The 12760-nt window shown below is 45.4% G+C and overlaps 1 protein-coding gene across 1 annotated transcript in view; it reads right to left on the bottom strand.

Moving 5' to 3' along the window:
• TNR (tenascin R) overlaps positions 1–10429 on the bottom strand; it is a 425185-nt gene extending 414756 nt beyond the window's left edge. Inside the window, exon 1 of the mRNA XM_082363712.1 lies at positions 8223–10429. The gene's annotated coding sequence lies outside the window, so the exon portion shown is untranslated. The remainder of the gene's footprint in view (positions 1–8222) is intronic.
• Between the last annotated feature and the right edge of the window lie 2331 nt (positions 10430–12760).

The raw sequence follows: 12760 nt of genomic DNA, 5'->3' as shown, positions 1-12760 counted from the left end.
AAGTCTTTTGCTTTTATAGTGAGTCTCACCGGCGTTAAACTTCATTTATATCTCTATAAATGTATACGGCTTTGAACAGGAGGCTTTATGGCTGGGTTTATAAATTCCGTCTCCCTGCTGCGCAGCCTGGATCACAGGAGATGGCCCCTTTACCGACTGTGTGGCCTCTGCCCTTTGCGACACAACCACTTGCAGGGCTCTCATCTGGTCCTCAGGGCCTTGGCCCTTCTGCTGCCTGGGCTCTCTGGCCCTGGTGCTGCCCTCTCCCTGTCTGCACGCGCCCTCTCACCCCTGGCTCGCAGCTGGCCGGGCTGTCGGGAGGAGGGGGAGGACACGGGGCTTGTCAGCTGACTTCCGCTCCACACCTGTCCCCGGGCCAGATCCCCACTGCCGACCTCGGTATTGACAAGCTCAGGGGAGACGTCAGGACAGGCTGGCAAAACCTGGTTTATGAAGGTATCTGTTTTACAGAATCCGTTGAGATAAACAGAGCATCCACACAGATGCAGGTGCTCAGTGGCCACGGGGTTTACAATACTTCAGGAGGCAGGCAGCTGCTTCTCTCCTGATGGGCTTGCGGAGATAAATTCAAGGTAATCTACATAAACCCAAGCCTTTGAAATTGCACACCGTCAAAAAATTCCAACAATTACTCCAGCCAGGAGGTGGCTGTTAGATGTTCTTCTTATGAAAAGATAATTACAAAGGAAGAGAAAACATTTCATAAATAAAACCCAGAATGGCAGAATAATCTGGAGGGAGGGGAAAGCAAGAGAAAAGACACCCAAAGGTTCACAGTCTCCAGCTGAGTGTAGAGTGGGGTTCAAACACCCAGTGTCTCCTTAAGGTTCAAATTAATTTCAGTCTAGTACAATTTCCATGTAATTAATTGGCAAGAGGCATCTTTCAGATATTTTTAAATATCAGTCTGCCCGGCTCTTGGTGCTAAAGGAGAAGAAAAAATAGCCAACACATGCTCTTAAAATCAAAGTGATGTAAAACAAGGGCCTGCCCAGCCCATGAGCACTTGAGGAGAATATAAGATCCAGGTCAGCACAGATAATTGTCAGATTGTTACAATGCCAAGTACCCTAGGCTGCCCCCAGTCCCCAGGCCACAAGAAATAGCTAGTGGCACATTCGTTCATGCTCCACGCCAGGTGCTGTCCTAGGCACTGTGTACTTGTGCCCCACTTGATTCTCAAAAGAACCTTTTAAAGATGTGATGATCTTTATAGGCTTTTTTGAGGGGGGGGGGGGTCAGTGAAGAAGCCCTGATGAGGAACCTCAGATTCTCGGATTCTCAGGAGCAGGAATTTGAAGCCATGCTTCCTGGTAATAAAACCCCAGTTCTTGCTTCTTGTTTTAAGTGTGGCCCCAGGGTGGCAAAGGTATGGCTAAAACTAAGACGGGAGCAACAGAGAGGAGTGAAAGAGCTTGGGCTCTGTTTCAATCAGATAGAGATCAAAAACAGCCCCGCCACCTACTAGCTTTGCAGCCTCAGGCAAGTTATTTAGCCTCTCTGAATTCAGGAGCTTTGTTTTCTTCATCTATGTGTTCTGTCCGCTGTGGTCTTCGTAGAGAAAAGCAACTGTTTTAACTCAAGTTGTGCCGTGACCAGGGTTTTCCCTTCTCATTCGGCTGGAGAAGGTTTTCCTTGCCAACCTTGCTCCTGGGTTGTCATGAGGATTAAACACCTAGCTCAGCCCCTTCCACATAGCAACCTCCAGTAAATGAGAGCTCTTTCTCCCATTATGGTGAGAATCAAGTGCAATACTCTATTGCCCAGGCTGGTATAGTGCCTGGCACATCATGAACACAGCAGACATAATATCCATCATCATCACCATCATCATCATCGTTATAACAAGGGAAACAAGTGTAGGAACTCCTGTACTTAGGTTGAGCAGAACCAACAGCAAAAGGAGAAAGTTTTTCTTGGGCCCTACTATGTGCCAGACCCTGTGCTGGGCTCTTCCAGCCTTCATAGCATTGGTTATCTAGGTGGAGAGGCACCTAGATTTTCACATATAAGATTAGCAATAATGCAAGATGTAAGATTCCTCTAAAGATACTTAAAAGGAATCACAATAGAGCCCTCGTTAGCTGCCAAACGGGTGATAAAAGCAAGAAAAGAAAGAGGTTAAGGCACACGGTTCAAACCTGGGCTTGAGTTCCTGTTGTATCACTACGTAGCTGTAAAAAGTTGTACAAGTCACATAAATTATGACGCCTCTGTTTCCTCATCTGTAAAATGGGCATAATAGTATACGTCGTATGTTTTAGTTACTAAATGACATAAAGTATATAAAGCGTTTATTAATAGTAACAAGAGCCAACATTTATTAAGGGCATTCTCTGTGCCATGCACTTGGCTAAAGCCCATAGCAAGGACTCAGTCAATGTTAGCTAGTATTATCATTAAACAGTAGAAAGATCCAAGCTACCAGGGTCCAGGAATGTGAATTCTTAGGTGGACTCGGATGAAAAACTAGACTCCAGCCCACAGATGTTGCTAAGCTGTTGTCAAACATTAGCCATTCTGGGTTGATATTGTCCTGGGATCAATGTTCCAGGCTTTTTCCTCTTTATCTGCATACCATATAGTATGATGAGCACTCATCCAGATTAAATGAATTCCTCCTGGGTCCTGGTAATAACCTTTTATTGAATCATCTACAGCCAGAGGATAAGATGTTATTATGGGAGCCAAGTGGGCGTGAGCTTGGCAGTGCCTGCTCTAAGGACAGAGGTCCCAGGATTGTAAAACTGTAATGAGTCTGTTGGCTTATTTGTCCCTGGCCCCAGAACTCCATCTCTCATTTTGGAATCTCACCGTGTAATGCATAAGCCAGGAACGACCCAGAGACGTGCCCACCAAGGGTGAGGGCTGACCTCTCCCTGTCTCCTGGTACCTCTCTGGGCTAAGATTGGGGCACTTCAGTGGGGGAATAGAAGAGTTTAGGATCTCAGTTTACTTGAACTGTGTCTGTTTTACACTTACCAGCAAGGGTCAGAGTATAGGAACCAGACCTAGCTCATTGGGTTGGTGGGGAGTACATCACCCCCACTTCTTCTCCTTGATTTGACTCCAGAAAGCAACCTGCCTGGTCTTCCTTCATAGGGAAAGGGAAGAATTTCAACCCCACTGAGACCTATGACCAGAGAGTCTCCCTTTCCCACTTGGTTGCAGAGAAAAGTAGAGGTAACTGGCCAGAATTAAAGAAGCAGAGACAAAGCAACCCAAATCTCCATCAATGGATGAATAGATAAACAAAATGTGGTACATACATACAATGGAATATTATTCAGCCTTAAAAAGGAATGAAATCCTGACACATGCTGCAACATGGATGAACCTTAAAGACATTATGCTAAGTGAAATAAACCAGACACAAAAGGACAAATATGGTATGATTCCACTTATATGAGGTATAAGAGTAGTCAAATTCATGAAGATGGAAAGTAAAATGGTGGTTGCCAGGGGCTGGGGGGAGGGGGATGGAGAGTTATTGTTTAAAACTACAGAGATTCAGTTTGGGAAGATGAAAACATTCTGGACATGGATGGCAGTGATGGTTGCATAACCGTGTGAATGTACGTAGTGCCACTGAACTGTACACTTGAAAATGGTTAAACTGGTAAATTTTATGTTATGTATACCTAATCACAAGAAAACAAAAGAAGAGAAAGGAAAGAGGGCAAAACTGCTTAAATTCCCTTTTCCAACTGACATATTGATTACCTGCTATGTTCAAAATGTATCAATACTGTTCCAGTCCAAAATCATGTTCCAAGGTAAAGATGCGGTGAGTCTCATATACAATAGGAAATAACATTTAAACACCTCTATTCCAATTTCCCCCTCTCACTGGACTTGCTCTTAAGAAGATGAAACTCCAGTTAGGTGGAGAATCTCATCTGATCTTTATTAACGTAGCCTATAATTGAGATGAGACAAAGGTGTGTCTCTGCACTTTTCCCAAATCATCTACTAGAATTGGCTTTGTGGAGATCAAATTTTATGTTTCTGCACAAACCTAGACCTTAAGGAATCCTCACCATGACTCTTCTAACTTGCCATGTCCCAGTGGCTTAGCAACCTATGCTCCCCTCTGTGGAATCCCAGCTGAGAGAGCTGACTCAGGAAGGAGCCTTCCCATAAATGAGCTGGCTGGGTGCATTCTCTGAGACAGATGAACCCAGAAAGGGGCAGAGCCTGGGAAGGAGGTGCTTAGTAAAGTCTCTGAGTGGAAGGAGGCAGAGGACGTGCTTACCCACCAAGCATGTAAACAGCTCTATTATCTACTTGGACAAATTTTGAGGTCTACTAAAGACTCTAATTTATTGGTTGATATTCCAGAAACTCTGATATTTTAGTTCAAGCTGTGCACAAAATGCCCTATGTCTATCCAAATTTCCCTGAACATAGAGCATCCACAGATATAGGGTGGGAGAGAATTGGACAGGCAAGGTATCAGGACTGGTTACGTACAGGTGTGTGTGTGTGTGTATTTTTTTTTTTTCACCAAAGTCATCAAAACCTTCTGATAATGCCACTGCTTCTTCATGGTAAAATAGAATAGAGATTCCCTACTCTGTCCTACAACCAGGGAGGGGAGCAGGATGAATGGTGACATCTCTTGATGGAGCTATGATGATGTGATAGTATCAATACATGAGTCTCTGCAAGGTACGTTCTAAAGCCACTCTTAAATAAGGAGAAATAGCAACCTCCTAAGCCACAATCTTTGTGGATGGAGCTGAATTTCCTGGCATAAGCACTGTCACAGTGAACTCTACTCTCTCTTTCCCTAGTAAGTTCACACGGGTACTCTTACCTCACCTCACTCTCCTAGAACCCAGATGGAATGACTCATGCCCAACCACCTGAATGCTGAATTCCAAGTTTTTAATAGACATTTTCAACATCTTCTCCATGCACTGTACATCAAATAACTCAGGTCACCTCGGAGGCAGAGACCTACAGGGGCTTCCATGGTTCCTATTTGGGCTTGATTGTTGGCTTCTACACACACCACTCGAAATGACCACTTGACTTTCCAACACCATGACCATAAACTTGGACAAGGAATAAACCCCTCCCCCACCTCTATGCTACTCACCCGGTAACAGTAGCATCAGACCTCTGAAATGTTCTCTGAGAAGTCTAGTGTCTACATGACACACTAAGCAATACATTTCCACTGCAAAATGTAGCAGTTGAAGCTATGGTGATAGACGTCAGAAAGTGATGGGGTTGGAGGAGGGAAAGATTTATCAGAAAGAAGCATAAGGGAAGTTTTGTATATCTTGTTTGGGGGAGTGGTTAAATGGGTGTACACAGTTGTCAAGGCTTACTAATCTTGACACTTAAGACCAGTATAATTTTATTATATGCAAATTATACCTAAAACATTTTTTAAAAAAGTAACAGTGGCCTTCTCCAGGTAAAAGATGGCAACCCATGGCTGTGGAAAATAGGGTGGGATGCCGACCTTTTCCTTCTCTCCACCTTTTCCCACATCTCTCGTCCCCCCAGATCTCAGAGACAGCCCAGCAGAGTCTCTCCTGCTCAGTGAAAGATGGCTGGATATGAAAATACACTGGCTTTCTTTCCAGAATGCTGGCCTGATGTGAGGGCTAGAGCTGCCAGGGGACTGGAGGTTTTATATGTAGGGTGGGTTTATGTCCAGTCCCCCACTCCTCTCCATGGGTTTCTGTAGGTGCTTAGAGCCCAGCCCTCTCCTGCTTCTTAGTCATCCTCACGCATTTTGAGCCACAAAGAACTCAATGGAGGTGTTCCCAGAGGAGGCTCATAGGAGAGAAAAGTCATCAAACACCTTAGTAATGTCATTACCAAGACACCCATGGTAATCCAAGGCATGGAAGGGTGCCTTCAGCTGGGATTTCTGGGGCAAAGTGAGTGTGGCAAGCAGGTGCGTGACATCATTTCAGCCTGGAGGCCACCAACCTGGGGTTCTCTCTTCACAGTAAGTCCAGAGAGTTCCTCACTTTTCTGGCCATGGCTCATGGCCATCTTCTTGGCTGAGAACTAAAGGCCAGCAACACCTTGAGACTCCTGGTCCATTCTCATTCTTCGCCAGGGAGGAGCCATTACTGCACACTGAATTCACTTTAAAAGGCTCTGGTTGCAAATCTGTCCGCTGGGGAGCAATTCATCCCTGCTCTCTCCTACGCATGAGCATTTCTGCATTTCACAGGTGATGAGATATTAGGGGACTAGAAGTTCTGTTTCCGCTTTTGCTACCCTCTGGCCTAGCACTTTAAACTCCTACGTCTCCCCATTTATTAAATGGGACCAGTAATGGCACTGAGCACTTCTTTAAGAGAGAATATAAGGGCATTAATAAAATAATGACCACTAAGTGTGGTGACTTCAGGAATAAATGGTGGCTTTGGATAGGGTCCACTGCAAGGGCATGGATTTTTTTAAACCTTCGGAGACAATTCATGCAGAAATCCATCTACTCTCTTGTGCAAGCTGGGAGATTTTGAGAAAGGAAGGGGTTGGGAGAGTTGAAACATGAATGAGTCAGTTCTGGTTTCTGATACTCTGCTTTGTCTATTTCAATCTTTTTCCCCTACCATTACAACCTCTGACTTCACTCTTTTCCTCACTGCATTATTCTATTTTCTGACATTCTAAGGAGACGCTGAGGTTTCTGGATCCAATGGTAAGCATAGTTTAAGAAAAAACAAACAAACAATGATGCCATGTCACTGAGGGCTATGTCTTTCACGGAGGATCCTCCCCAACCAGAGGCAGAGAGTATTTTGTTCAGCTTGGAGGAGGGACCCAGGGTATTGAATTAGAAGCAAGACAGAGAGTCACCACCCTAGAGTTTATTGGCAGTTGGAAGGAGTGAAACCTCCCGCCTCTGCCTCTCTCCTGCCTCAACATGCTTGATGGAAATGAATGGAACCTTATATAGTTAAGGGCCAACTTGAGGCAAGCTTTGCTCTTACAAGAAACCACGTCTTTAAAAAATCCCCCTTTGGGATGCTCTCCATGGAGATTCAGATGATTGAAGGAAATCCTCAAAACACTTGTTGAATGGCCCCACCCGAGCAGGCGTGGGCAGGACTGAAGGGCAGGGACAGGCAGATAGTGTCTCCAAGGCAAAACCAAGGCAGCTGCGGGGAATTAATTGAACATATTTCAGAGGGGCCAGAAGCAGAGGAGACAAAGCCGTATCTTGCAAAAAAGTCATAGCAATGAAGTCTAAAGTAATGACGAGCCCATCTGTGGAGCCTTTCAGTGTTGGAGGACATAACACTATTTCAAGCCTTCCTGAGTCAGGACCAGCCTAGATTCACTTCTGCTTCCCCAGACATGTAGGGACAAATCTTTCTCCTGGGCTATCTTTCACTGGCAGAAAACAAGGCAGAACAGACTTTGTCCTCTTTCCAACCACACATAGTCAAGTATGACAGAAAAGTGGAGGGCACTTCCTGCCTCCTTGCAAACGTAGTATAATCCGCACGGCCAACCTCTGCAAAGCTCAAGCTATTGACACTTTCCTATCACCATGAAGGCAGGGGGACCTCAGCCCCCAAACCACCCCAGCCTGATGCCTACCTGTTGCCCCTGCCCACTTGCCATGGTTTCACACCAGGAGAGAAAGTAAAAGGTCAGATTGGGCTCTCTTCACAGCAAGAACCCAGAGAATCCTGGGGAAACTGACATTTTAAAAACCACCTCCTTCAACCTCTCTCAGAGGAGCATAACTTTTAACTCTACCTCCGCTCTCAACCCCCCAGGCTTCCTTTGCAACACTTCCCCTCCATGGATGGCTTGTCGGGAAAGAGTTAAAGAAGGTGCACGACTAATTCCCCAAACCCTCCTTCTTATCTACATAGAAAAAGAAAAACAGCCCTACACAGAGACACGCAGAAACCCACTGGCGATTTAGCTCAGACCTCACCTGTCTTATGCAACAGCGTGCGCGCGCACACACACACACAGCCCTAAGGCCAGAGTCCACATCCCCCTTTAATTTGGTAGACATAGTTTGGCACCTTTCTTTTCCCTACGCAGAACCCGGCTCGACTGGCAGCAGAGAGATAGATGTAACCTTAGTGCCAAACGCCTTGCAGGAACACAACAGACACACAGGAACCAAAATGCATCTCATAGCTCTCCGTGGTGCTGAAATCACACTAGCGAGGAAATCGAAGGAGCAAGTGCGCTGGACTTACCCGGGCTGGGGGTGGGTGGCACGGGAGCTAGAGGAGCTTCCTGTGTAGAGAATTCTTGTCTTTGCGGGCTGCAGCCAGCTGATGCGCTCACCTAGAGAGCCCACCTCTCTCTCTCTTCTCTTCCCTTCCTCCTTTCCTGGGAGGATGAGAGGAGGCTCCACGAAAGAAATGAAACCCAAGCTGGCAGGGCTGGAGTGGAAGGAGAAAGAGGAGGCAACCAAAATAAGCTCGAAAAGTCAGGTGGCTTTACTCCACTAGTGGTAATTCCTTGGGTCAGGGAGGACCCCTCTTCTCTCACTCTGTGTCTGCGCCTTTCTCCGTCCCTGCGTGCTGAGCCAACAGCCTTAGTACAATCGGTTCCTGCCTCTGACGTGAAAGAGACGAGGAAGCCTGGGACGGCTTTGCTCTCTCTCTCTCTCTCTCACGCGCTCTCTCTTTTCCCCTCTTGCTGAAATTTCAGCAGCATGATATATTTTTTTAAGCCTCTGTTTTTTCCATCCCCCTACAAGCAGCCCCCTAGTGGACAGAAGAGGAAATCATCCTGAGTCCTCTTTCAGACACAGGAACAAGCTCCCTACCCACAAACTCTTAGGGGCTGCTTCCACACAGACAAGGTCCTGTAGAGCCAGGGTCCTCCCTCTAGCCAACCCAGATAGGAAGGGAGAGGGCGGTGGAGGAAGAGGGAGAGGACAGGAGCTTTTGAAAATCCTTTGCTCATGATTGCAGAAGTAAAAATGGAAAATCGGGTAGGGGTGAGTGGTTGGGGAGTGATGTTTTGGAAGAAGATCAGTTGTAGGGTTCCCAAGTAGTTTAAGGTCCTGACACAGCAAAAGACAGTCTCCAAAAAGCCAGGGTCTGCAGCCAGGTGAGCTATGTCTACACACAGGACAACCGAGGAATGGAGTGTTTAAAGAGTCAGGGAATGTAGGAAACCAAGGAGAGAGTATCTAGCCAGCACTTCATCTAATGCCTTAACATGACTTTTTTGAAAGCAGGTAAGAAAACCACCTGGGGAGACTTGGCCTGAGATCAACCCAGAGATGGAGAGAGAAGTGACCTTGTTGAGCATCCATGGAGAACCATAGCACAGAAGGGCCAATGAGGGGTCACTTCTCACAGGCTCCCAAGGGATGTCTTACACTCCTTTTTAAATGTACTGTCTCACAGTCTCCTGGAAAGAGTCCTAGTACTTACATCTACAAAGTTGAGTTCTAGTTTCAGACTGCCACTTGCTTCCTGGACATTTTGCTTCTTTATGGCTCAATTTCACTGTCTGTAAAATGTGGGTAATGCTGCCCCCTCCCTACTGAATAGGAATGCGGAGGGACTGGAATGATATAGAGATGTAGAACTTCAGCGTTGACAGGGAATTTAAAGGTATCCTAGCCAAACACTTTTCTTATGTTTGATTCACCCCTAGCAAATAATAATAGCTAGCATTTATAGAGTATTTAGCAGGTATCAGGCATTGTAATAAGACCTTACAGCTATTAGCTCATTCAATCCATACAATAACCCTATAATGCAGATGTTACTATTGTTGCTTCATAGACCAGGAAACTGGGGTGCAGAGGGATGAAATGACTTTCCCAAGATCACACAGCTAGTGAATGGTGGTGTTGGAATGAAAGACATCCGACCCCAGAGCTTGTGTTATTAACCAATATATCAGTAAATATACACTTCAGAAGCAAATAAATAAATAAATCTGAAAATAAATAGCATCTGAAATAAATAGAAGATAGCACCATAGCTATCATTATTTTTGTTTATGATGAAGTGTCTAGATAGTTAAAATAATTTTATACATGGCTTGAGTTTTTAAAATTATTTACAACTGTGGATGCCAAACAAACTGTGGAAATTGCTATTAGTGATGAGAATCCTCTAAGAAAACTAATTTTCTTGGTGATGTGGCTAGTTTCACATATACAAAACTGAATGTAAATCTCATAAAGTTGGACACCATTGGGCTTTAACATCAGTTCAGAGGACATTTTATTTGATTTCTGTACCAAAAGCAGACTATTGCCTAGTGCCTAACACGGTGCAAGGATGGAGCCAGAAATCTGATGATCTGATCTACAGCAATGTACTCAGGTAACAAACACTTAGTGAGCTGTTAACATTTTCTTCAGAATTTCAAAATTACGAATTCCTTACCTAATGTGGCTTACTTTTTCTGACTTTCTTTGGATCAAAAGTGAATGGAGCAGGACCAAGATGGGATGTGATGGTTAACAAAGCATGGTCCCTGTCCTAATGGAGTTTCTGGTTCCTCAAAGGGAGAGGGAGGGGTAGGAAAGGCCATTCAGTTCCAGAGGGCAGGGGCTGAGACATAGGCAAATGCAGTGTAATAAATGAGCATGTAGAAAAGACAACCAACCTGATCTCTGAGGACTGGGGTGCTTCTTGAGGAGTGTGGCATCTAAGCTGAGGCCTGAAGAATGAGAAGTTATCTCAGCAGAGGAGGGGAGAGAGTTAAGAAGAAGGTACAGCATGTGCAAACCAGGAGGTGAGAGAGAGCACAGTGTGGAACTTTCAAGGTAAGCATTATCCTTCTACTTATAAATGGGGAAACTGAGGCTCAGAGAAGTTAACTGGCTTGAGCAAGGTCACATATCTAGTAGGTGTAGAACCCAAATGAATTGTGCATCTATGTGACTCTGAAGTCATCCTCTTTGGGAAGCTCCACGCTGTCTTCTCTCATCCCTGGGAAGTGCACACACGATTTCAATAAAATGCTTCCAGTAACTGAGTGCTCTGGTGGCATCTACAAGGAAGCTTGAAGTGTGATCCATGACTATTCAATGAGAAGGGTCCAAGAAAGCACTAGTCAGTACAAAAAAAGGAAAAATTCAGAACGACAGAACCGTTTCTGGTAGATGTGAGATTACTAAATGTACAGGGAAGTAGGAATATTTCAGAGATACAAAGATATTAGAGACTCGTATTTGAAAGGGAGGAGGAATGCAGCAAGGGCTAGAAAGGAAGTTTAGAATAAGTGCTATGGGAGCCCAGAGGAGGGAGAGGTCCTTCTGCCTGGCAGGGATTAGGGGAGACTTCACATGGGAAGTGGATTTTCATCAAGACCTTAAGATTAGGGGTTCAGGAGACAGAGCCTAGCCAGACCAGGCTGTGCTCTATGGCACTCAGGCATCTCATACATAGAAAAGAGAAGATCTGAGTTGTCTTGAAGAAGAGGGAGACATAGGGACGAGAGAGTAAAAGATCACTGTAGACAGAAGAATGTCAAACTTTGGGAAATGGACAGGTTTGGGAGGGGTGGAGGAAAAGTGAGGTTCATGGATACATTTGGTTCTGGACATGTCAAGTTTGGGGAGGATGTTAGTATATATCATAACAGAGATGTTGACAGTGGTTGGAGTATGTCTCTGGAGCTCATATTAGAGACCTGGGGTTGGTGATATAGATCTGGAGCCATTTGTGTGAACATGGTAGTGGCCGGATGGAAACTATCAACAGGAGACAGAGGACAGAATCCCAACTCTATTTCCTTGGTCCCTGGATCAAGGTTTATAGTCTTAGTCCTTGTGGCTAAACTGCTTTGTATCCAGTAGATAACACAAAACACTCAACAACTCATAACAACTCAAATCAGATGTTAGTTGAAGCTGATATGGGGACTGAGGTCAACTGTTGGTTCCTTAGCTTCTGATGCACTCTTAGAGACAAAGACACACCATCACAGTCTCCTCCTTGGAAGGTGGTAACCACTGGCCCCTGGTGTTTGTTTTCTACCCAAAACTCCAGCCCACAAGCCCTCCTTCGCATTGGTGTTAGCCCTTCATCCATGCTGTTAGACCAAACTGAGTATCTCCTCAGGCACTCAGCTGTCTCCAGAGATCAGGAGCCACAGTGTGGTCCACCTCCGTCATGTGATTTCCCAAGGAAAATCTATACCACGGTCAGCATTCCAGAAGGCCTCTGGGATCCACCCTTCCAGAACTCGAGGTCTGGACACAGGGACTCAGAAGGTACAGCTGTGACTTTTCTACAGAAAAGGGAAGGGAACCTAGAATTCTGCTTTGGAATCTGGCGAGTCCAGAATAGACATGGGAAGCCCTCACTTCCCAGGTTGACTTAAACCAACATCGCACCCCACCTCAATGAGCATAAGAAGGAAGGAATTTTGATGTAAACACCAAATAATACGTGATGGCCTTGGGGCTCTGGCCATGGAGGAGAGAGGGAAGAGGAGCAGTGGGCAAAATCTAGATTATTAATCACCACCTCAAAGCCCATCTTATTCAGGGACCTGTTCCCGAGCAAGCTTTCCTATTTCCCAATCCATCCCTCCTACACAACTTCTGACCTTGCCTTCTCTCCTTTCCCAAAGTCTGTGTTTACCTGGTCACAGCTACATAGGATTATAAATTATTGCCCTTTCCTTCTATAAAGAAGTAAACTCCTTGAGGGCCAGGACACGATTCACCTTCAGGAGGCATCTAGCAATACATTATAGAGTTCTGTCCACTTCCACGCCAGGACTGGGTCTAAGAGAAGGAGAAAGTCAG

Source organism: Balaenoptera borealis (assembly GCF_965194805.1).
Source record: "Balaenoptera borealis genome assembly, chromosome: 1".
In the NCBI taxonomy this organism is placed as follows: Eukaryota; Metazoa; Chordata; class Mammalia; order Artiodactyla; family Balaenopteridae; genus Balaenoptera; species Balaenoptera borealis.
This window is presented reverse-complemented; position numbering and strand designations above follow the sequence as displayed.